This window comes from Myotis daubentonii, chromosome 12, assembly GCF_963259705.1.
Source record: "Myotis daubentonii chromosome 12, mMyoDau2.1, whole genome shotgun sequence".
NCBI lineage: Eukaryota > Metazoa > Chordata > Mammalia > Chiroptera > Vespertilionidae > Myotis > Myotis daubentonii.
Window position 1 is genome coordinate 22,644,311 of NC_081851.1, and position 25,415 is coordinate 22,669,725.

The following is a 25,415-nucleotide window of genomic DNA, read 5'->3' on the forward strand; positions in this document are numbered from 1 at the left end:
CAGCCCCCACTGGGGATGTGCCTGCAACCAAGGTACATGCCCTTGACTTGAATCGAACCTGGGACCCCTCAGTCCGCAGGCCGACGCTCTATCCACTGAGCCAAACTGGTCAGGGCTTGACCACAGTTTTGAATAGGATTCATGGAATAAGGGATTCTGGGTCTCTTTTTCAATACACATTTGGGTCTTCCCCCCCCCCCCACCCCACACACACACAGGTTAAAACAGGTTAAGCAGTACAAAACTTGGTTGAATCTAAGTTTGCTTATTGGGTCAGAAACATACCAGAACTGGGAGAAGGGCAACTGATAAAACCCTGTAAACACCAAAAAGATTGAGAAATTTTCATCTGTGAAGATGGTGACTGAGGGAGCATATGATATCAAGGAAACCATGAAGGCTATCAGTAGCTCACACTGGGGTTTGCTTACCGAAACTGAAAATACTGAAATTAAGGGGCCTGCAAAAAAAGAGAGATAGACAGCATCTTCTATTGGCTTTCACACTAATTTGTGTAGTGGGCAAAGGAAACATAGGGGCCTCATTATCCTGAGACACTGTGTAAGTCATAGACGCAAATAGGTTCAAGAAAGTTTAGAAATCACTGAAGGAAATAAAAGAAGACATGAATGAAAGAAAAAAAACATCTCGTGTTCACAGAGAGGAATATTTCATTGTCAAGATGTCACTTCTACCCAAAGCAATCTACAGATTCAACACAATACAGAAATGAGAAAGTCTATTCTCAAATTTAGATGAAGGTTGAGTGCCCCAAATACCCAAAACAATCTTGAAAAAGAAAAAGGCAAAGAACTTACACTTCTTTATTTCAAAACTTACTACCAACCTACAGTAATCCAAGCAGTGTGAGACTGGCATAAGAAGAGACATAGGGATCAGTGAAATAGAAATGAGAGTCTGGAAGTAATCTCGTACATCGATGGCGAATTGATTTAGACAAGGTGCCAAGTCCCAGTGGGGAAAGAACAGTCTCTTCAACAAATGGTGCTGGGACAACTGGAAAAACACACGCAAAAGGTGACATTGAACCTCTACCTCAAACCATATACAAAACTAACTCAAAATGGATTAATGACCTTAGTACAAAGGCTAAAACCATACAACCTGTAGAATAAACCATGGGGGTACATTTTCATGACTTCAGTAGGCTCTTGGATTTGGCATCAAAGGCACAGGCAACAAAAGAAAAAAATAGATAAATTAAACATCAAAATTAAAAACTTGTGCACCAAGGGATATTATCAAGAAAGTTAAACAATTCTATAGAATGGGAGAAAATATTTGCAAATCATATATCTAATAAGGATTTAAAATTTAGAATACATAAACTACTCCCACAACTCAACAACAGAAAGGCAAACAACTCACTTTAAAAATGTGCAAAGGATTTAAACAGGTATTTCTCTAAAGAGGATATGTAACTGACCAACACACACATAAAAAGATGTTCAAAATCATTAGTCATTAGAGACATGCAAATCAAAACCACAATGACATGCCACTTTACACCCCCTGGGATGGCAATAATAATGATTAACGAGTGGGAAATAAGTGTTGGAGAAGATGTGGTGAAATGAGAGTGCTGATCAGTGCGGGAGGGGATGTAAGATGGTGCAGCTGCTGTGGAAAACTGGTTCCTCAAAAAGCAAAACATAGAATTGCCATATGACTCATCAATTTCACTCCTAGATATATACCCCAAAGAGTTGAAATCAGGGACTCAAATAGGTACTTGGATGTCAGTGTTCATCGCAGCGTTATTCACAATAGTAAAAGACGGAAACAATTCAAGTGTCCGTCAGCAGATGACTAAATAAACAGAATGTGGTGAATATATACAATGGGAAATTATACAGCCTTATAAAGGAGTGACGCATGCTACAACATAGATGAACCTAGAAAACACTGTGTTTGTTGAAATGAGCCACACATGCCCTGGCCAGGAAGCTCAGTTGATTAGAGCGTTGTCCTGATACGCCAAAGTTGCAGGTTTGATCCCCAGTCAAAAATCGACCAATGAATGTATAAATAAGTAAAACAACAAATCAATGTCTCTCTCTCTCTCTCTCTCTCTCTCTCTCTCTCTCTCTCTCTCTCTCTCTCTCTCTCCTTTCCACTTCCTTTCTCTCTCTCTGTAAAAATAAATAAATAAATAAATAAAAATTTTAAAATTAAATAAAAATAAATGAGCCAGACACAAAAGGACAAAGACTGGTGACACCACTTAGATGAGGTCCCCAGAAAAGGGGATTTTACAGGGACAGAAAGCAGGATGGTGGTTACCAGGGGTTGGGGGAAGGGGAGTGGGGGTGAGTGTTTAATGGGCACAGAGTTTCTGTTTGAGGTGATGAAAAAGTTCTGGAAATAGAGGCAGTGATTGCACAACACAATGTATTTGATGCCACTGAGCAGTAAGCTTTTTTAAAAACAAGATTTAGAGCACTGTGTAGGTTATACTATCATTCTGAGCCAAAGAAAACATGGTGGGATCAACCCCGGCCTTTGTACAGCTTCATCCCACACCAGTGTGAGTGACGGTCCCAGCCACGGAGGTGCCCCTCGAATGCGTGTGGCTGGGTGAGGGTGAGCATTGGCTCTTCTGGAACCTGTCCTCAGTGCCACCAGATGTGGTCACTGCAGACATCCCTCAGGCAAAGTGGAGTGCCAGTGCATTTCTGACAAATCCAGAGCTGCTGGCCACGGGTGTCGCTCCAGGAGGGGCAGTCCTCCAGGCACAAAATAGTCACCTTTTTGAGGAATAGCCACAAAGGAAACTATATTCTATTAGTTTGCTGGTAAGAAAGAAAATCTCTCTTACACACACACACACACACACACACACACACACACACACACACCAGTTACAGGTATTGGCCATGGCTCTCCTCTCCATCTGGCATGCTTTTAGGCCAGGACTTCCCACCTGGTTCACCGATGGCATGACAGCCACGCCCCTGGATCCCGTGGAGTGCTAAGGCAGCTCCCTGCAGGCTAGGCAGTGTCCCCAGCGCCAACTGCAAGAGAGACTCAGCCAGCTCAGAAAGAACCCGGGGTGGGGGGGGGGGGGAGGAGGTGACGAGTGGCCTTGGGAGGGGACCTGGGCTGCTCCAGGGCTGGGAGAGTAGAAAGCACAATCCTCCCTAATGGCTGAGACTGCCTGTCCCAGGTCCCACTGGGACCCATGACCCTCTGTCCCTGCCTCACTCACTGTGGATGCCACACCCAGGGTGAGGGCCTCCAGGCCAGGGTAGGTCACATACCCCTCTGAGTGGCTCAGGCCAAGGCGAGACAGGATTTTGCTTCCTAGACTCCTGGGTCGGGGGTGGCTAGTCCCCCACCTGCACAGAACACAGGAGGAGAAGCATCCCAAAAGGACACTGGGGCCAACAGGAAGCAGAATGGATGAGGGCAGACAACACCTGGTAACAAGTTGTATTATATCACGCCCCTCCTGGAGACTATCAGATCCCACTGGACTGAGGGCAAGGGTCAGGGCCCTACAGCTTCTTCAGTACCGCCTCGCCAGGCCTGCTGGGTGTTTGTGCATCTGGAGTCGCTGGTGCCTGAAGGAAAATGCATGGGTCTCCAACTTTGGCGGAGCAGCCCAAGCTCCCTCTGCTTTCCCACACAGAGGACACCCTGCCTTGCTCTCAAAGCCTGGGCCACAGCGGTCTAGATCCTCCGGGCGGAGGCTGGGGTGCGGCGGGTCCCCCTGAGCAGAGACTGTGGAAGCCTGGTGATGTCACCCCCTTTCTCCTCAGGCAGCTGATCGGGACATAAAATGACTCTGTGGCAAGTGCACCCTGCTCCTTTTCTCAGCCTCCTGCGTGTGGTGCTGGTGCCAGGCGGAGGCAGCAGGAAACCAAGAGGCGGTCAGGGCCAGCTGGTGGGAGAAGCATTCGGACTGGGTGGTAGGTGTGGGGAGCAGGTCAGGGTCGGGCATGCTTACCCACAGCTGGGCTATAGGAATAGGGGCCAAGGTCAGCCACACAGGGAGAGTCCCAGAGGAGGGGTCAGGCCAGACGATGATCAAGAGAGAGAAAGGAAACAGCGAACTCCGTGGCCAGGCCTGTCACCCTCAGATATGTGCCAACCCTGGGAAAGTCCCTGGGAAAGTGGGCACAGCGCTGCCCTCCCCGAGGCAGGCAGTGAGTGGCAGAGCCAGGGCTTGAACCCGGGCCCCTCAGTCAGAGGACCCAGCAAAGAGGACATGGTTGGGGACCAGTGGGGATGTGGAACAGTGGACAGGCCTTCCTGGGAATTAGGAATCGAGGGCTGGGCATGGCTGCCCCCGGGGACACCCGAGTCAGCTGCCTGAGTCTTTCTCTGTCCCTTCCCATCCACTCCTGCAGTGACTGACAGTAACTTTGAACTTTGACTCCATGTCCCAGCCAGGCCTTGTCTCTGTGTGTGCATCCAGCAGGAGGGTGGCTCCCACAGCACCGTCACAGTGCCTGACGCCAGAGGCCACCCACTGGGGCAGAGGGTCTGAGGAGGTGCCCTGTGGTTGGTCCCACTGCCCCTGCTACGCGCTGGGTCAGGCTTGCTGTCTCAAGTGGCACACGATACAATTTGCAGAGAACATTCACACGGTCCCAGCCTGCCTTGGACTCATGTTTTCCTTCTTGTACTGATGTTCCCTTTCCCTCGATATTTGAAATCATGCAAAGATGAGGCTGCAACAGAAGTCACTAACTGCTACCAGAGTTCAGTCCATATTCCCCCTCTTGCCTTCTCAACCCACTATCTGAAAACAAGAGCCTGCATTAGAACACAGATGTTGATACAGAAGCTGCTAAGAGTTCTGCACAGCCCAGCCGGCGTGGCTCAGCAGTTGAGCATCAACCTATGAACCAGAAGGTCACACAGTTTGATTCCTGATCAGGGTACATGCCCAGGTGTGGGCTCAATCCCCAGTGTGGGGTGTGCAGGAGGCAGCTGATCAATGATTCTCTCTCATCATTGATGTTTCTCTCTCCCTCGCTCTCTCCCTTCTTCTCTGAAATCAATTTAAAAAATAAAAATAAAAAAGAGTTCTGCACAGACCATGCCAGCTTACAAAAAAGGTTCAGTTATTGTTCCCATTTAACAGATGAGGAAACTGAGGCTCATAAAGGGGAAGAGCCCAGCCCTGGGCCACGGCAGCATCTCAGACATGAACCTGCAGCCCACGCTCTAGTCCCTTGGTCTTAAAGCTACCACCTTCCTCCACTCCCACCCATGACCACCATGGTCTCACCTTTTCAAGTAAAAAGAATCACTATTTCTGGGGATGCACTTAACTGTCACACTCCACCCCTGCCCATAACATATTAATTATACCCTTTTATTCCCAAAGCAGCTAGAATTGTGACCCAGTGCTCTGTTGGCCTCAGATCAATGCTTGTGGCAGCTCCAGCCTTCAGACAATCCTAAAAAGGGGGTTAGGACGAGCTCACCTGGCTCTCAGTTGGGTAACTGGTTAACAAGGGTTTACACCAAATATTGATTTGCTGGGTGTTTGCTGAGCAGTCCCATTTGGAGTGGGGTGGGGAGAGGGAGAAACATTAAAACATAGAAAGTTCGGTGATCCCCAGGGCCACGTTGCTGATTTGGAGATGAGGGAATAAAGAAAGGTCATGTGGGAAGTCGCTTCTCTTGGCTGAGGCTGGGCCGGACCATCACCATGTGTAACCCCCTGGCTGACAGGAGGAAAGCGTGGGTCTGTCCTCAGGTGAGGGCACGGCCTACAATCTGGCGCTGCCTGGCTGTGGCTAGCTTTTGGTGTAAGCACTGATTAAGCCAGCTCAGCTTTTCAGAAGGGACCGTCTTCTTCTTTTTTCTTTCTAATCCTCACCCGAGGACATTTTTTCCATTGATTTCTAGAGAGAGTGGAAGGGAGGAGTGGGGGGAGAGAGAGCGAAACATCCATGTGAAAGAGACACCTCAATCTGTTGCCTCCCACATGCACCCCTCCCAGGCTGGGCAACCTGCCACCAAGGTTCATGCCCTTGACCAGGGATAGAAGCCGCAACCCTTCAGTCTGCAGCCCGGTGCTCTCACCACTGAGCACCGGCCAGGGTGAGGCTGCCTTCCTGACCCAGGGGAGCTGGCTGCGCACCTGCGGTAGGAGAGGCCGTCCTGGCCCGTCCGGGACCCCCCTCTGCGGGCCCGGAGCCGGAGCCTGCTCTTCTTGGTGCTCAGCTCTTCTGAACGAGCCCGGCCTCTAACCGACAGAACCCAACCCAGTCAGGGGGAGGCATTGAAGTTTCCAAATGTTCGCACCATTAGCAAGATTGTACACTCATGATGATAATGAACCTTAAAGCAACCAACAACATCAAAAGACTTAGGTGTGAACTCCGTTATTCCTAACGGCCGAAAGGAAACATCTTTCTTTGAGAACCAGATGGAGGCAGTGGGTGGGAATCGGGCACTGAGCTCTGGCTCTCAGGCGACAGACCCTGGTTCTTGTCACATCTACTGTCATTTGAAATCGGGCAGTGATTCAGGGGCTCTTCAGGGGACCTGGCTCACATCTCCTGCACGTGCCTCGATGGTCCCCACGCTTCCCTGAGTGAGCGGGGCATTCCCACGCTGCTCTGGGTGGGCAGAGCCCAGCGCAGCCTAACGCCTCTGGGCAGACAGCGGCAGGGCCTAGATTGGCAGAAGCAGGAGGGGCAGCCAGCAGACTCCAAAGAACCAACCACACACAGGCTCAGAGGGAGGACAGAGGCACTGTGCAGAGTTCCTAGTGCAGTGGTTCTCAACCTCCTGGCCCTTTAAATGCAGTTGCTCATGTTGTGACCCAACCATAACATTATTTTCGTTGCTACTTCATAACTGTAAAGTTGCTACTGTTATGAATCGTAATGTAAATACCTGATATGATGGATGGTCTTAGGCGACCCCTGTGAAAGGGTCGTTCGACCGCCAAAGGGGTCACGACCCACAGGTTGAGAACTGCTGTCCAAGTGTGTCCCATGTTGCATCACTTCTGTTAAAACCCAAACCTGGTCCTAGCCAGTTTGGCTCAGTGGATAGAGCCTCGGCCCACAGATTAAAGGGTCCCAGGTTCAATTCTGGTCAAGGGCGTGTACTGGTTGCGGGCTCAATCCCTGGCCCTGGTTGGAATGTGTTCAGGAGGCAACCAATCCATGTGTCTCTCTCACAGCGATGTTTCTCTCTGTCTCTCCCCCGCTTCCTTCTACTCTTTCTAAAAATCACTGGAAAAATATTCTCGGGTGAGGATTAACAAAAAACAAACAAAAACCCAAACCTGGCTGCCACCCTTCTTAGGCTGGAAGTAAAACCCTCTACAGTCCCAAGGGACCCTGGTGAAACGTCTGCAGGCATCCTGGGTCTGGGGGGAAGGTGGCCGCCCTACCCCTCCCCCCTCTCCCCCCCCCCCCCCCCCCCCGCCGCCTCCTGCAGTGACTGCCTACCCCTCAGGTCCCCTGCCTGCTGGGGCCTTTGTCACACACTGCCCCAGGAAGCTGGAGTGGAAAGCTCACTTTTTCCCCTGTTTGAGTGCAGTTGGGATCATTTTTAATACATTTCTTTTTGCTCTTCATCAACTTCAAATGTATTAAGATGTCCTGAGGGCAAAAGAACCGATTTAGCTCTCTGATTACAAGCCGGCTCTGCGCCTAATGCCTCACTCGTTTTGAAATACTGACATTAACAGGAAAATCACTCAAGCTCTCTCCTTACTTCCTGTGCTTAATTAAGTGGCTCCGCAGGTGACTCAACCCTTTTATTTTTCAGAATGACATCAGACTTATTTTCCATTTTAATAGCCTGGTTACTTCATTGATTTTTAAAAATCCAATTTCAGTTCCTAGTGCAACTTTTGTCTGTGGTTTTTTTTTTCCTCCACCCCAGGAAATGCGAACTCCCATCCCGACTAAACTCCAACTGTTGCGAAGGCCTCTGTTTATGTTGTGTCCAGGGTCCAAACCTAGAATTCGAAGGACTTTGAGGTATGAGCCATATTTGCTAATCACCTAAGCAATGGCACAAAGTGCTGGAGTTTCAATGTAATGAGTGATCTTGTGCCAATCCTGAGTCCCGGGGGTGGCGTCGGGGTCCCTGAGAGGAGCCATGTCTGGCTCTCAGGCCCCTCCGGCCTCCGGGACTGTCCACGCCGGTCACGTTCCCCTGTTGATCGAGGAGGATGCGTCCAACCTCACCAGCTGGTTTCGCGTGTCTTGGACATTCATCTGGCGGCCGTATGACAGTATTCACCATTGCTGGGAGGTAAGATGCGTCGTTTGAGGGGAGACCGGGGAACCGCTCATGCTACTATGACTGTTTGGACTCAGCCTCATGGGAAAGCAGATGCCAGTGACTCACGTGCTTTGCCTTGTGCTGGGGTTTGGTCAGCGCTTGGGTGAGCTGGGTGAGTTTCATGTCTGTCCCCCGAGGGCTTTTCCTCCATTGATTCACGCTCGCTCCTGGTGAGGACGGGGCGCCCATCCGGGGCCCTGCAGGCCACTCGGTCCTCAGGTGGCCCTGGGAGGGAAGCACACAGGCCGCACAGACCCTGGAGCAGGGGCCCCGGTGGCCCAGCCTTCTCTCCGGAGGGAAGGGCCTGGACGTGAGCAGGTGACGTCCGTGCTGTGCTGCCCGCGCTATCCTCCTGGCTCAGCCACAACCGGAGAACTCCCCAGGGCAGGGCCTTAGCGGCTCCCATGATGCTTTTCTTCTTAACCCAGCAGGAGTCAAAGATATAATGCAAACCCTAGGCACTCATCTAACGTTAATCTCTTCCTTCTGTCATGTTTGCATAACGATAATCTGAGGAAATTATCCTGGAAGAATACATTCTCTAATGGTAATATTCCCCCTGAGAAAGATGTCAGCCATCTGCTGTCGGCGTTCTTGTTATTAGAATGTCCTGCTTTGCCTGAAGAACTAGGAGGTTTGTTCTAAACTAGCATCCCATTTGAAGAAACGCGGCCTCGTGATGAAATATGTCATGGCCGTCCCTGCAAAAAGTTCCCTCCGACCCCTCGCTCGGAACACACACGCCAGCCGGGTCCCTGCACTGAGCTGCTGTCACCCAGACGACACGTGGGCGGGTGGGAGGTGAGGGGGAGCCGGCGTTGGACTCAGGCCGCCCCTTCCCCTCCAGATAAGGTGACGGGCTCACGCGGGCTCTCAGCCGCTGCCACCCGCTCCCAGGCTGGCTTCCTCTGCGCTGCTCCCTGTCAGGGTCTCCCGTGCTGCCTGGTCCTCAGGCCCAGGGACAAGCCCAGCCCCTCACCGAGGACCCACGAAGCTCAGTCTCAGAAGGCGTGTGCGTGACAGGCATTACCGAATGGTGGGGGTGCCTGGCTCATAGGAGGTGGACGGTAAAGATCCGCACAAGCACTGATCGCACATTAGGGCGTCTTGCTCTGAGCTGTCTTCAGCCCCCACCCCTGCGGACTGCCCTGGCCCCTTCTCAGCCTCCCTGCTCGAAGGTGCCAGGGACCCGGCTGACTCCTCAGAGGGTCGCGTATTCCTCTGCTCCTCCCGTGGCCCGAAAGGTTCCGGGTGTGTCTGTGCGGGGTCCCCTCAGCCCCACGCCCCAGTCACCAGGAGACAAGGTGGAGAAGTGTCTGGAGGGGAAGAAGGGGGTTCTCAGGGCGCACGCTGCTCCCCACTGTCCCGCTGGTCCCTTCGCGCGGCTTCTCTGCTGGAGCTGGTGCTCTGGCAGAACGGGCAGGACAGGGGTAACTTGGTGGGGAAGCCACAGACGCCTCTGCCGCCGCCTCCGCCCCACCTGGCCTCCCCCAGGGGGAGGGGGGCCGGGGGCTCTGTCCACGGCCACTGTCCACAGCTGTCCTTTCGCTGCACTCTGGGTCTGTGCTCGCTACTCATTTTCTTGAAACTTTCTCAAAACGGAGCGACATATTACTTAGAGATGGTGCATACCGAGTAAAACGTACAAGGAAAAGCTAGGCATGGCTGACGTGAGAGCCAAGAGGCGCTTCTCTGGTGAAGGGAAGCCGAGGCGTGGGGCGGGGGTGGGGGGCCAGGGGAGGGAACGCAGGACTCCGTCACCTGCTTTCCTGCTTCACCCTTGGGTGCGCTGCTCACAGGTGCTGCAGGCTTCCCCGGGAGGCAGGTTTCACAGCACGTGCGCTGCTTCACAACCAAGAACATTTTGAAGAAGCCTGGACCACCCCTCGCCGGCACCTCCCTGGAGCCAGCCAGACCCAGCGTGCGTGGGGGCGGACCCACACCGGCCCCACCACCGCCTGCCCACCAGCCACAACCACCATCCACAACACCAGCCACAGCCCGTCCTGGTCCCCATCGCCTGTGGCCACTGTCACCTGGCAGCATTCCGGACACCCCGTCGTCTCCCCTCCCCATCTCCCGGGATGACGTGGAACTAACGGATTGTGTGGGCGAGAGCTCTGCTTCCAAGTCTGGAACCTGCCTCCACCCTGAGTTCCGTCCCGGCTGGCGGGTCTGGTCAGAAAGGCAGGGACACGCCCGGTACAGGACACATGACTCAGCCCAGGGCACCTGCTCAGCGCCATCCTCGATGGGCAGCATAGGAGACTCGTCCCCCCTCGTCCTTGGCTTGGGTTAACACCCCCATGACCCGGACCCGTGTGGTCCTTGCCCCGACCCTCAGGCCTTCCCTCCACCCAGCAGCTCGGACCACCCACTCCGGCTCCCACTCAGCCCCAGGCCGGCCTTGCCCTGGCGCTGACGTGGTGCCTTCTCCTTGACAGGCTGCAAGGTCTTCTTTGCAAACAGGTCATTGGGCCCTGACGCTGCTATTGACCCCACTGATCAGACACCACTTTCCCTTTGAAGCGCTTGTCTGTGAGGTGGACACGCTGATACCAAACCTCTGTGCGAGGGGGCGGGGAGGGGAGGGGTGAGAGGACACACAAATATTTGCTGGATCAACTCCCAGGTGTCTGCAGATCCGTGATAGGGTCCCACTCAGGAGGACAGGCGGGGCCATTGCTCACAGCTGATCTCCCACCGTCCTCACCCCTCCCTGCACGCGAGGCCATGCGGTGGCCGGTGCACAGTAGGGCTCTTTTTCTTTGAGTAGCTGGTGAGTGTATGTCAGAGCTGGAGGCACGTGGCTCTCTGGGACGTTAAAGCGAAGAGAGCATCATTGAGCTGCCTGAGGCCACACAGCTCTTTAGGGGCGCAAGTTTCAGGATGGACTCCCCATATTCAATCAACGCACCTTGCCTGAGCGGGTGCCACGGGCCAGGCTCTGCTGGCGCTAAGGCACATCAAGAACAATGGATTAATATTCGCCCGTTTAGAGAAGTCAGTCCATCCCAGCAGACAGACTGGAACGAATAAGCACAGATCGAATGACGGCCTTGGTGAGGGGACGCGTGCCCGGGCCCCAGGGGGTTCTCCGGGAGGCGGTGCTAGGCGTGAGCAGCGCTGCCTGCGGGGGAGGGAGAACGCCCCTGGTGAGGAGGCCACGAGCCAGAACGCAAGAGGAGGGCCCGCAGCTAAGAGGCGATGAGAAGTTAGGGTCCCAGGGCCTCACAGGCACTACCTGAGGTGTATGCGGGTGACACGGCCAGGCGCTGCACTGGCTGGAGGGAGAGGGAGCTGGCAGATCAATGGGAGGTGTTTGCAGAGAAGGTGACGGGCAGTGTCCTGTCGTTCAACAGAGGGGCCACGGTGACAGGCCACTGGCATCTCGTCCTTGTTTCCCTGTGTGACAGGGACACGCACGCCTCACAGCCCTGTTGTGGGGGTTGTAGGTTTGCAAGGGGCCTACGCTGTGCAGCACCGAGAGAGCCCTGCCTGCTTTCCCGTGAGACACTCCCTGGGCTTCGTAGGAATTGCTAAGATCCGCTTTTCCTTTTATTTAAGATGGAGATAAGTTCTTCATTGTAATGCGGTCGCGTGTACCAGTCTTTCGTCCCTGGGTTTGTGCTTTCTGTGCCTTGCTTGAGGAATCCTTCCTTCCCCACCATGAGGCCACAAATATATTTCTCTTACATTACGTTTTCATAGTGAGGCCTTTAATCCGTCTGGAATGTGTGTCTGTCTGTGTGTGAGCCAGCTCCCTGCTGCTTGGTGGAGTAATGTTGAGAAAACTGGGTCCCTGGTCCCCGTGTGCCCACCTGACAAATAAGCAGCTAGATGAGGTCCTGCCAGACGCTTCCCCCAGCCCACAGTGAACAGTAGGGGTCCCCCAGCCCACAGTGGACAGCAGGGGGTCCCTCAGCCCACAGTGGACAGCAAGAGGTCCTCCCTGCTGCAGACTGAGACCAGGGTCATACTCCTGTTGGTGCGAAGGCAGAGCAATGGCCACATCTTCCCACAGGTTTCCCCGAGGCAGGCTTCCCAAGGCCTACTGCCACCAGAGCTTTGCTTTGCATCATCACTCATTGACCTTAGAGTTTAGCTCTGTTTCATGCACCAGGCTAAGGAAGGGAGAAGCTCAGCAGCTAAAATTTGTATTTAAACCCCATGTGCAACCACCCTTGCCTTTCTGGAAATGCCAGCCTGCAGGGAGTTCAAGTGCGTCCTTTAAATTCTTGCAAACTTGCACTGAAGGGCCCCAGAGGTGCCCAGCTGTACAGGTCAGGATCTGCCTTCATGGCCAAGGGTCTCTGGAATGAGTGGCTGGTGACCGAACAGTGGCGCACAGGTGAAAACCAGCCTCCGGTTGTTACGAGACTGAGTGGGGCGTGGTCACCCCACGGTGGGGAGACGGCCTGGTGAGGAGGAGCCAGTGTTCACAGCAGGTGGCGCAGGTAAAAACAGCTCAGCCCGACTCACTGAAGCCTCATGGTTGCACATGGTCGAGATTCAGGGGAAGGGGGCGGTGCCGCATGGGATCAAGGGTGGAGAGGGACCTGGGAGGAGCTCTGGGAAGGAGAGCCTTCTGCCCGCCGGGGCCCAGGTCCTGCCGGCAGACACCAGCTGGCCTCTCTGTCGCTGTGAGAAATGCCTCTGGATGGGGAATCGAACGGCTCGAGGTCTGTGCTGGTTCATTTTCTGCCAGCTGGACGGGGCCACAGGGTGCCCAGGTGTTTCTGCACCGATGCTTTTTGGACGAGTTTCACATTGAAAACATTGTTCTTCCTAATGTGGATGGGCCTCGTCCAATCAGATGAAGGCCTGATAGAATAAGAAGCCCACCTTCTCTGCAGTCAGGGGGGCTGCTCTGGCCTGCCTGCCTCCGCCCAGGGCCGCGGGCTCCTCTGGCCTCCAGACTCAAGGGGAAGTCTTGGTGCTTCCTGAACCTGGGCCTGCGGCTTTTGCTCTGGGACTCACACCGTCACCTCTCCTGGCTCTCAGACTTGGACTTGGATCGGAACCTGCAGCTCTCCTGAGCCCCCAGCGTGCCAACTGTGGTCCTTGGGACTCTCGGTTTCCATCATCCCTGTGTGTATGTGTGTGTGTGTGTGTGTGTGTGTGTGTGTGTGTGTCCTATTGGCCTGTTTTTCTGGAGAATCTGACAAAAGTCAAGGCCCCATGGAACACATGTGCCTACCTGAGATTCCCCTGACCCTCCGTGATGGGAGGCGGTCCCCGACAAGATGACATCCTGAGACCCGGAGGGTCTACAGCGGCCTTTTCACACCTGGAGCAGCAGGGGGTCCCCTCCCCTGTGTTCCAGAAGCATGCTGGCTGCACATCCATGTAACAATGCGTGTGTGTGTGTGTGTGTGTGTGTGTGTGTGTGTCCAGTCTCTGCACTCCATAGGGCCAGTGGCTCAGCTCTTGGACAGTCGTTCAGTCTTTGTATGTCGAGACCTAGTCCAAGGCTGGCACGTGGATGATGCTCAAGTGTGGCTTTTGAACTGATTGGCACTGAGGCGGCCGTCAGCAGGCAGGGCTGGGGGATCCCCAGCCACCTTGGCAAGTGGGGACAGAAAGGGCCTGCACTCCAGCAGGTATTCCCTCCCCCCGGACACACCATCAGCCCTTGCTTTCAGGTAAAGCACCGTGGGGTCTCCAGGCCCTCCAGGCAGGCTCGAGAGGGACCACACATCCGGGCCAGGCTCCGGGGCAGGCCTCCTCCACGCCCGGCAGCTGGGCATGCTGGTGCGATTTCCAAATGGTTTTAAAACTTGGAGAAACCAAAGGGCCATCCAGGACTGTGATGTTCTCCTTCATGCAAAACTGGCCTGCAGGGTGAGCGACAGGCCAGGCCAAGGCAGTGCTCGTCAGCCGTGGGTGGACCAGCGAGCTGCTTGCCTTGCCTGTCCCTGGACCGCACCTTCACTCTGCTCCCTGTGTCAGAGCTCCGTGGTCAGAGCCCAGAACCTTCCTACCCGCAAAGGGAGGAGGTGCCCACAGGAAGCAGTGCAGGGCCTCAGTGCTCTCCTGCCTGCCTGCCTGCCTCTGAGGGCAGCAAAACGGCCCTGCCCGGCCCCAGCAGTTATCCGTGGAAGTAGAGTTCTTCGGGGGCCTCGGGGAAAAGAATTTCCTGAGGTCCTCGCAGAAGGATGGAGTTTTGTGGAAAGCTTTATTGATGATGTAAAATTAAGGGGGTTTTTCCTCCGAGGTCTCATCTCTGTCCATCTCGCCATGGAATAAGGTCCACTGTGTCATCAGCAGGGCCCGGGCTAGGCCACTGCCCCAAGTTTCTGCTCCATATTAAAGTCCAGGCCAGCATCTGGCTGGCTCAGCTTGTGCTCCCAGCTGCAATCCATTGCGTGTGGGGTCACATGGCCATGGCCATGGCCGTGCAGCTGCTTAGGGCCACATGGCTACGGAGAGAGGACACAAAAGCGCAGGGGCAAGTGCAGGTCAAGGAGCAAGAGGGAAAAAGGCAGAAGAGGGAGATGAGAGAGAGGAACTCTTTGCTTGGGATTTTACCCTTCCAACATTTCAGGCACTTGCAGTGGCTCCACCCTCGTAGCCAATGACTCTTTCTCAGGCTAGACGGACAGGCAAGCAGCTACCCTACGTCACCCCGACTTCACTGCGCATGTACCCAGTTCCCCCTTTGTCAATCCCTTCCCCCAGTGAATGGACCGGTGGTTCCCTGGGGAGAGTGAAGTTATAGTTTCCTGGTAAAGCTGCCCAGACGGCCATGCCTATAATGGCTGGCTTCCCTTTGCTCTCTTCCTCTTAGGAATATTAATAAACTAGCTAATTATGACAACACTGTGACCCTATCCACATCAGGGCCTTCCTGCCTTCTATTTCCTCTTAATGAAAGTCTGTCTTTTTCTCCACCCATGTTTGTCTACCTTCAGTGAATGGCTGAACTGTGTAAGCTGTGTGGACCCTGGGGTACCAGTCATGCATTTGCCGTTTCTGGTCTGATGGTTTCTGACAGCCTGGGACTCCATCCTCCAGAGTCTTGTAGCCATAGAACTTCAAAGCCTGAACTTTGAAGTCATCTGCTGATGCCTGGGCACAGGTATAAGGAGGGATGCACACAGGACCAGATGCGAGGGCACAGAGACCCATACCTCTCCGCCATGGTGCTTCTTCCAGTTCTGTCCTGGGTTCTTCTGTGGGTTTGAGAAGGCTTCTAAGAGAAGAGGCACCTGTTTTCAGTCAAGGTCTTAGTGAATATTGTGTGGATCTGACAGCTGCACACACACCAGCTTGCAGAGCTCAACCTTGCGTCCTTCGACTGAGTCATCCATCACAGGTGAGAGGCTGGCTAAGGGCTCCTGCAATCGGAAGCCTGGTCAGAGCCGAACCAAAGGAGAAATGAGAAACAAGATGTTTAGGACCAGGAGAGGGGGCAGGCTCCTCTGATGCAGGGGCGTCTCTCTTCCCACCCTCCAGGCAAAGCCTCGCAGATGGCCTGCGCAGGGCCACCCGGCAGCCTGCCCGCTCTTCCTTTCATGGCTCCACCCCAGCTCCCCTAGCCAGTTGCCTCGAGAGGGCGGCCTTCATCAAATGGCTTTTCACCTTTAACCTGCAATGCCGGTCCATGACAGTCATTACCTGCCAAGGAACAAAGAGCAACAAGGCAGATATGTACACACATGCACACACACAAGGGATAGTATGTGCTGAGGGGGCAGTTCATGCCGATGAAGAGAGTTCCGCCCACGGGTGGAGAGCAGACCCAGTCGCTGGCGTGCCATTCCCGTCACAGGGAGACAACACTGGTTGGTGCCCCATTATTGGGTCTGCAGTCGAACCACAGGATGCCATCCTGAGAGGGTCACAGAAGGCCAGGGCTGCATAGATGCCTGTGACCACCATGAAACACGGAGAGCAACGGCCTTTGTCAGCCCAGGGTGCAATGTGGGAAAGCCTGCCCAGCGGAAAGGGGACCAGGGCGTCACCAGGAGCCCAGAAGTCTCTTCAAGAAAAAAATAGTAACCCGCTCCACTTCCCCAAACAGACAAATTCGACTTGTCAGATGCAAGTTCAACTTGTGGACAACCCCCTCACAACTGGTCATCTCCATGGGAACGGCTGAGTCACCTGATGACACAGAAGGTGCGGGGAGAGGTTCCAGACACTTTCCTTCTGGTAGATTCCAGGAAGTCAGCCTGGTTAACAGGAGCGGAACTGGGGCATCAGTTTAAGTCGTCAGCGGATATCCTTCAAAAAGAATGGAAACATTTTAGCTGGTTCCCATTCCTGGGCCTGGGCCTGGGCCAGGATGGGGGCTCAACATGGCACCTCCTGGCCTCCCTCCTGTTTAGCCGAACTCCAAGCAGCATCCTCAGTGCAGCTCCCACTGGGGCTACGTACAAAGAACAACCGTTATCCAGAGCCCTTTAAGATAGCGAACACCTGTGAGAGAGGGAGCCAGGAACTCGCTTCAGCAGCACCCCTGTCCTTTTTCATTAGTATTATACATTTCTACTTTAATTTCCTACGGCTTCTCCCTGCGAAATACGGGTGTAATGTACACAAAGCTCGCCAACCATGACATTTTGTTCCTATACAAGAAACACTGTCCCCTTCCCAAGGTGATCTCTCTTTTTAAAAATGTGTTTTTATTGATTTCAGAGAGGAAGGGAGAAAGAGATAGAAACATCAATGATGAGAGAATCATTGATCAGCTGCCTCCCGCACACCCTCCCCACCTTCCTAGGGATGGAGCCTGCAACCTGGGAATGTGCCCTGATCAGGAATCAAACCGTGACCTTCTGGCTCATAGGTCGGTGCTCAACCACTGCGCCATACCAGCTGGGCAAGGTGTCGTCTCTTTTAGTCAGGCTTCGTGTAGGTCTGGTGACTTGAGGGTGGAAAGTTTGTTCATTTTCAGATTCAAAGGAATGAGATGTCTCTTGCCTTCAAAAATATCTGTGACTCGTGACTCGCTCGGTGAGAAGGTGACAAGGCTGCTCCCCTGTGGGTCCCACCTGGTCACGCGCAGCTGCGGAGGGCTCCTTTCGCAGGTGCTCGGAGCTGCCCCTTCACTGCCACATTGGCTGCGGGTGTCGGTGCCCAGGACGCGAGCTTGTCCAACTCGGCAGCATTTTGCTTTGTCTGCCACAGAACAGTTGCCTCACTGTCTCCAGGTTAATGATGTTTGGGCACAATGATTGCAAACATCTGGGGCCTCTTTGCCCTTCACCGGCGACAGACCAGCCGGTCAGTCCCTTGGGAACCCTCCTCCGAGTCTACTCCGCATGGTCAATGTGCTCCGGTGTGTGTTTACCCATGACTCTAGTTGTTGCTGCCTGACAAAGCAACCCCAATTCTTAAACACACTGTAGGTGAACATGTGTGAACTGTGGGAACGAACAAAATCCCTCACATGAGAACCAGCAAAGACATTTATTAGGAGTTTGCTGTAGCACGGGTGTCAGCCAGCATCACTTTTGGGGGCGGGCAGGGTGTGGGAGGCATCACAGTGGCAAAGGGACAGCTCCAGGTGGCCCTACGGGAGGCCATGGCCTGGGAAGCTGTGACGGCCTCGCTAGAAGCTGGGCATCCTATGTGATTAGTCACGGTACATGTTTGACTTTCTCTGCTGGTCCCATTTGGAAGTGGGGGCAAAAAATAGGCAGCTGTCAGTTAATGACCGGGTGCTGGGAGTTGGGCTGAGTGCTGTAGGCATGGTGGGGGGCCTCCTGAGCTGGCTGCTGCGGACGGTGGTCCGGCTTCTACCTGAGCACACACTGTCTACTCCAGAACTTGCTTGAAATGAATGTCAAAACAGGAAGGGGTGGGGAGGGCAAGCATCGTTTTGTGCCCATAGCCACATGGAGATGGGAAAACGGGGTCCTTGGCCTCCATGGCACCTGCCCCCTGGCCCATCCAGTGTCCCTGCAGCCCGATGACCTTTCTCAGGCCCTGCTGGGAACTTGGGAGCATGTGTTGAGTCCAACTTTGAGGACCAGGTGGGCCAGAATGGGAACCATGGAATAGGCCAAATTAGCCTCCAGGTGTGTGCACCCCCACTTCTCTGACCTCCTGCTCCATCCCACCCCCTGGGTCTCCTCCAGTGTCTCATCCTCAGACTCAGAGAGTTTTACTCCGAGCAGAGTGTCAAGCGGCAGACAAGGTGAATCCGTTTAACCAGGAGACAGAGCTCAAAGACCAGGCTCAGCCCTGGTGATGACGTGTCAGACGCTGGCTGCAGGCAGTGGCTCTGAAACACCCTGGGCGGGTGGCAGCCAACTCCACCACCCGCCAGGCAGCGGCACTGTCTCCAGGCATGCTGCTAGTTTGGACATGAGGTTTCTGCCCACATAACATGCCTTCAAGCAGGAAAGAGATTCTAGAATAGATCTTTCCAGAGGGCACAGATGAAGGCCTGGGGACCACATTCAGTCTGGATGTGTGCTTTGCTTGGCACACATGAATTTTAAGTCTTTTAATGACTTATCAAGATTTAAAAATGAGGAGCTAGCCTTTCATATTTTAAAAAAAAGTGTTTTCCAACTTCTCCTGGACAATGTGATGACGGGTGACACGGGGTTGTCTTCCCACTGAGGCTGCTCAGCAGAAGAGCGGTGCCCTGGGGCGGGGGGGGGGGGGGGAGGGGTCACGCGGTCTCTTCTTCAGCATCGATACCACTGCCTGCTGTTTTCTTCGCTTGTCATTGTCAAGCTAAATGTTTGGGTCCCCAAAATTCACATGTTGAAATCCTAACCCCCATGTGATGGTACCCAGAGGAGGGCCTTTGGGAGGTGAGTAGGTGATGAGGGTGGAGCCCCCATCAATGGGATGAGTGCCCTTGTAGGAGAGACCCCAGAGAGTCCTCTTCCCCTTCTCCCACGTGAGGACACAGCAAGAAGATGGCAGCTGGCAACCCAGAAGGCGGCTCTCACCAGAACCACGTGGGCACCCTGATCACCAAGCTGCCTGCGGTGCTTTTATATAGCAGCCTGCAGGGACTGCTGACTCAGCAGCATGCCCCGGGGGCATTCGGCCCTGCTCAGCTCCTGGTGTCTGGGAAGAGTCCATTATCCCTTCCCCAGAGGTTGTTTCTGGTGCCGGAAGGTTGCTTTGGGAGGATTCTGGGCACTGAAGAGCCTGTGCTGGGCACAGGGCGACCTCTGACCTGGCCCTCTGTGCATTGAGGTGATGGGTATATGTCCTCTCCCCTGGTCCCTTTCCCTCTTCCCGTGAGAAATGCCTCTTCTCGCCTCAGAAACAAAGAGGACTGCTGGGGGCAGAAGGGGCAGGGTCAGCACAGCCTGCAGTGCGAGTCTGAGAGGTGGGATGTGAGGGTGCCTGCTGGGCTGAGCAGGGGGTGGGATCTGAATCAGCTGTGACTCTACTACCTGCACAGTCTCAGTTTCCTCATCTGTCAGATGGGATAGGACTCGGAGCCCCAAGTTCACGAGGCGTCACTGGGTCTGTGTAAAATGTGGCCGTCAGGGAATATGGTTGGCTGTCAGTCGTAGCCGTCTGGTTATGTGGGGCCAATAAATAAATTCAACACGCGGTGTCTGCACCAGCCCAGGCCTCTCTCTTGCACCTGCTGCATGTCCGCATTAAAACAGCGAGGCGAGGCTCAGCGTCACTCCCGAGGGGCACAGGGCAGGGCCGTGGAACTGCCCCCGGAGTGCCATCAGTGTCTGCGACAGGGAGGGGATACGCCATGTCAAGCCCAAGGCTCGAAGGCCTCTTCCCAGAAGAGACACCCATTCCCTCGGGTTTCCAGTCAGATGAGGGTTTGGGCATATTTAGTTTGCTGGCACCACGCCCACGTGTAAGCGTTTGATGCAAGTGGCACAGCCATGTTAAGTGGATGAGGCCGGGCTCTGTACAACTCAGGGTTCTCCTTAAATTAAAAATAATTCTCATGTTGACTTGAGATTGTTAAACGCATACAGAGTGCTGTTGGATATTTCTTTCAAGGTCTCACAGAGGTTTGCCTCTTGCCCTGTGGTGTGAGGACCTCTTTGGGGGGTGATTGTAGGTTCTTGGGTAAGATAGGGAACCATGGGAAAGCCCCAGCCTGCTCCCCAACAGGAGAGCAAGTTCTGTCTGCACTGCTGGGAAACCCACAACGTGCTGATGGGCAGGGAAGGCCTCGCTGATATCCATCTCTCTGACGCAGCGCAGCACCCAGCATCGCCCTGCGCCCCTCTAGAACAGCGGTCGCCAACTGGTGGTCCGTGGACCACTGGTGGTATATGAGGTCCGTAAGGTTGGCGACCACTGCTCTAGAAAGTCCATCTAAGAAGCCCGCACCACAAAAACGGAGCAAAAACACCCTGGTGCCCACTGTGCCTGAGCTATTGGGACATTCTTCGATAAAAAGAAAGGGAAAACAATTTTGGAAATGCTTTCCCAGGTGGCACAGTTGGCACCAATCAAAGTGTGTGTGCCCAACATTTCCAAAGGCCAAAACTCAAAACATCAGTGTTTGGAGTATGGACAGGCTTATTGATCTAGAACAGTGATGGCGAACCTATGACACGCGTGTCAGAGGTGACACGCAAACTCATTTTTTTTGGTTGATTTTTCTTTGTTAAATGGCATTTAAACATATAAAATAAATATCAAAAATATAAATCTTTGTTTTACTATGGTTGCAAATATCAAAAAATTTCTCTATGTGACACGGCACCAGAGTTAAGTTAGGATTTTTCAAAATGCTGACACGCCGAGCTCAAAAGGTTCACCATCACTGATCTAGAAGGTGCCAACCGAAAAGACGGGAGATCTAGTGGTGCCTCAAATCCGTCTTAAAGTACAGAGTTCAGGCTTATTTTATGTCAAGGCACAGAGAAATGGGAGGGCAAGCAGTAATTGACCACCACAGACATCTGGCACCAGCATGGGTCTGAGGAAGAGCCAGAATCTCTAAATCCCTTTGTTCCCTGCTTTGGGCTTTCTATGCGGAGAGACGGAGACCCCACCGCTCCCCAAGTCCTGCTTTCTAGGGACAATCACCATCTTTCCCTTTCTCCAGAGAGGAGCTGGAGGCCTCCCTGCCCCTTCAACCATGGCAGGCCCTGATGTGAGGGCTGGACAGGGGCTCAGCAGAGATGCACGCCTCTGCTCCTCCATCTCTTCTCCCATAAACTCATTAAAGCGGCTAAGACTGCTCTGGCCACTGTGGCTTAGTTGGTTGGAACGTCATCCTGTCCCACACACTGAAAGGTCACGAGTTCAATCCCTGGTCAGGTTGCACAACCTATCAATGCTTCTCTCTCACATCAATGTTTCTCTCTCTCCTTCTCTCGAAATAATAAAATAAGGCCAAAAGTGCACAGACCTAGTCATGGCAACACTGAGATTCAAACCAAGCCGGCCAAGCTCTGAGCCACTAAACCGAGCCGCCTCCTATTATCATATGATTATATTATAACCCAAATCTAAAAGACCACCCACTGCTTTTTTTATTGGATCCTTCCAATAAACTGGTCGTGCTGGCAACACAATTCCCTAAGGAAACAGAAAATGACTATTCTGAAATAAACCTGAAGGACACACCCGCCACAAAGCCGTGGAGTTTTATGTAAATACAACCAGGGCCTTCTCTGCCGCCTGTCCTCACTCAGGGCAAGAACCCAGGACTCAGCCACCGAGGGGAGGGTGGCTCAGGCCCACAGCGGCAGGCGGTGCCAGCTGCAGCAAGAGGCCAACAGGCGAAGAGAGAAAAGGTTTAAAGGCTGATCTGAGAACTCGGGGGCACTGAAGGAAGCCAGGCCTTTGGCCCCAGGGAAGGCCGAAACGCTGTGGGTGGGGCTCATTTGCATAACACTTAACACCAGGTAGAGGTGCATCCACCGCCTGCCTCCTCCCTGAGCCTGGGGTCCTGAAAAAACACTTACTGCTGATCCCGGGGCCATGTTTCTAGAGGAAGGAGATGTGTCGTTTTAGAAATACAGTCACGGAAAATCCTGCAACCATGTGCTCCATGGAGGTACTTCAGGGCCCCCCTGACGCTGGAGTTGCCCAGAAGCTGACCTGCGCGGAGCACCTGTTGACTTTCCCAGAAAAACGAGGGGGATAACAGCGGGACAGGGAGAGAGGCTGTTACGGTAACATCTTAGCACAACCCCACGTTCACTGGGAGAGCACCGTGGGGAACGGTTTAACCACAGGCTCCTCACGTAGAACGCCTAGCACGGCTGCCCGGCCGCCTCGGCGACCCCACTGTGCAGGTGAGGGGCCAGCCTGATGGAGAGGTGCTCACCTGGGCCACAGGCCCCCATGGCCCGCTTCCCCCCCTTCCTGGATGGAATTCCTTTGATTAGCCCTGCTGGCGGTTTGGGGGTGGAGGCCAACCGCACAGGGCCCTGAAGGGGGCACAGATGCAAGAGCGAGAGGAAGGGGGGTGGGAGGTGAAGTCCTGCCTGGCGCTGAGATGGGGAGACTTGGGGCCCCATCAGGACTGCAGCCCTGTTACCACTGGTTTAGCCAGACATTTGCAGGGCCCCAGAGGACTTCCAGAAGCTTCCTCCCCACAGTGCCCCATCCCTCTCTCCGGAGGCAGGACCCTCCTGTCATGGATCCTCTGTACCTCCGGTCCCTCTCCGCACTGGACCCTGTGATTCCGGGGGGTCTAAGAATGACCCCTTTCGGTTTCAAAATCACCGCGGAAGCACCTTTAAGATCGTGCTCCCCAGTCAAGTCCGCACCACACAAGCTCATGACCAGTGGCTCCAGCAGGAACCGTTTGGGCAAGTTTTGGCGACTTAAACGAGCTAAACATCAGACTGGGCTTTCGGTGGCCATTGAGCCTGAGGAGACGGGATCCACGCGGAGGGCGGGCCTACCCGGCGGCTCCCTCTGTGGGCCTGTGTGGGCACTGACCCTGCAGACCCTGCCCGCACTGCCCACTGGACTCTGGGCCCAGGTGCCAACTCAGAGGTAAAGTCTCCCCCTGACCCAGTTTTAGGAAACCATTCACCCCGAGAGACATTCCTCCCAGACATCTGAATGTGAGGCTGACCTTCTAACATTTATAAAAGTTTTCAAAACTTATAAAAGCTGTATCGTGTTAATACCTCAAACTTTTATTTTAAAAAGTAAAGTTGGTGAACCCGGTCCATATTATAGCATAGGAGGCAGATCACTGGGAGCCGAGGGGGCAGCCAAGGCAGGGGTGGGTGGGGTCTGACCCTCAAACCAGGAGGCCGCCAGCAATCCCGTATCTTTCCGTTGTCATAAGTCTTCATGCTACCGGGTGTCGTTTTCCAAACACAGGGTTGTAGACAGGATCCTCTCCATTTTGTAAGAAATGAGAACACGGTAGCCCAGAGAGGCAAAGAGACCCGCTGCAGGCCCCCAAGAGGAAGGGAGCAGAGCGAGGAGTCTCACCGGTCTTCTGACTCCACTGACTGTTATTCATTTTTTAAAAAATATCTTTTTATTGATCTCAGGGAGGAAAAGAGAGGGAGAGAGAGAGAGACATCAATGATGAGAGAGAATCATTGATCAGCTGCCTCCTGCACGCCCCACAGTGGGGATTGAGACCGAAACCAGGGTCGTGACCTCCCAGTTCATAGGTGGATGCTCAACCACTGAGCCACGCTGGCCCGGCCTGTTATTCACTTTGCCATATGAAGCCCTCGGGGGATAGCAGTCCTCCGTTCAGAATGTTTTCCTGGGGAAATGTCATGCCACGGGTCATTTCAGTGGGCCTGGCCTGGCCCTCGAGGTGAAATGACCTGCTCTGTTTGCCCCAAAAGGAGAGGGTGTCTCTTCCACTCCCAGGGCAGGATCTGAGTGGCATCTTAACGTTTCCACTTTGTGTTTCTAGACCTGTAGCTGCCTCTTCATGATCAGAGGGTGGGTTTTGCTTTTTATGTGTTTTTCTGAAGCAACTGGGGCTCTTTGCTTTTCATGACGATGCGGGCTTTAAAAATCCTCAGAGAGAGGGAGGAGGGTGCAGCACTGACTTGTCTCCGTCACGGAGAGCAGGATGCAGCATCCGATACTAACTGAGTGTCCACACGAAAGCCTTGGGCTCGGCTGTGAACGCTGCGTGGGACTTGACGTTATAATCTCAGAGGGCGGCAGAGAGCAGTGACGAAGGCCATGGTTTTAAAGTTACGGTTGAGATCAGGTGTGTTTTCTGCCATGTTTTTCCACCGCAGAAAGGGGTGTGACTTTATCCATGGGTGGATGTGTCTCCCTTCCGGGAGCCTGGCCTATGGAAGTGGTACCGTCATCATTAACTGGTTAATGTTACTAAAGGGGCGGCCAGCCATTGTAGGCATGGTCTTTGGGCAGCTTCACCAGGAAGCTACACTTCACACTCCCCGGGACCACCAGTCCACTCCCTGCAGACCACTGGGGAAGGGATTGAACAAAGTGGGAGATGGGTGCATGCGCAGTGAAGTCAGGGTAACACAGGGGAGATACTTGCCTGTCAGTCTAACCTGGGGAAATGGTAATTGGCTAAGGGGGTAGAGACACTGCAAGCAGGCAAAATCCTGGAGGGTTCATTGGTTATAATCATCAAAGAGTTCTCTCTCTTGCTTCTCTCTTGCCCACTTGCTCCTCTGTGACCCGCACTCACCGGTCCTCTCCTCATAGCCACGTGGCCTTAAGCAGCTGATGGCCGGGGAACATGGGGACTCTACATACAGGATGCTAGACTGGACCGAATATTAATATGGAGCAAGACTAGGCAGCGGCGTTAATTCTTGTCCTGCTGGAGACAAGATTGGACTTTTCCCACGGTGGGACGGAGGGAAATGCAGCATTGAAAACCCAGAGGTTTAACTTCATGGAGCTGAAGATCACTCATCCCCCATGCGAGTCTCAGGAAATTCCTTTCCTTGCAACATCTCAAGAACTTCACTTCCACCGGTAACAGGGGGACACAGAGGGCACCCACCAATGACAAAAGGTCATGCAGAAAGAGGTCCCTCTCAGAAATGTCAGAAAAGCAAGGCAAGGACCTCCTCTCTGAGGAGCGGGCTTCGTAAACCAGAGGGGGAGCTGCTGGCATTCTCTTTGGCAAAATGTTCACGTGAGTTAGCAAAGAGCAACTGGAGGTAGAGTAGAGCTTTTTTCCAAGCTCAGCCTCTGGACTGACTCCGTTACCCTCCACCTCAACCTTGGTGGGG

At 53.7% G+C, this 25,415-nt stretch overlaps 1 long non-coding RNA gene across 1 annotated transcript in view; it reads left to right on the plus strand.

The window, feature by feature from the left end:
* The window catches only part of LOC132213091 (uncharacterized), a 58,225-nt gene extending 48,246 nt beyond the window's left edge, over positions 1–9,979 (plus strand). Inside the window, exon 5 of the long non-coding RNA XR_009447891.1 lies at positions 7,885–9,979. This is a non-coding gene — a long non-coding RNA (uncharacterized LOC132213091). The remainder of the gene's footprint in view (positions 1–7,884) is intronic.
* The last annotated feature ends 15,436 nt before the right edge of the window (positions 9,980–25,415 follow it).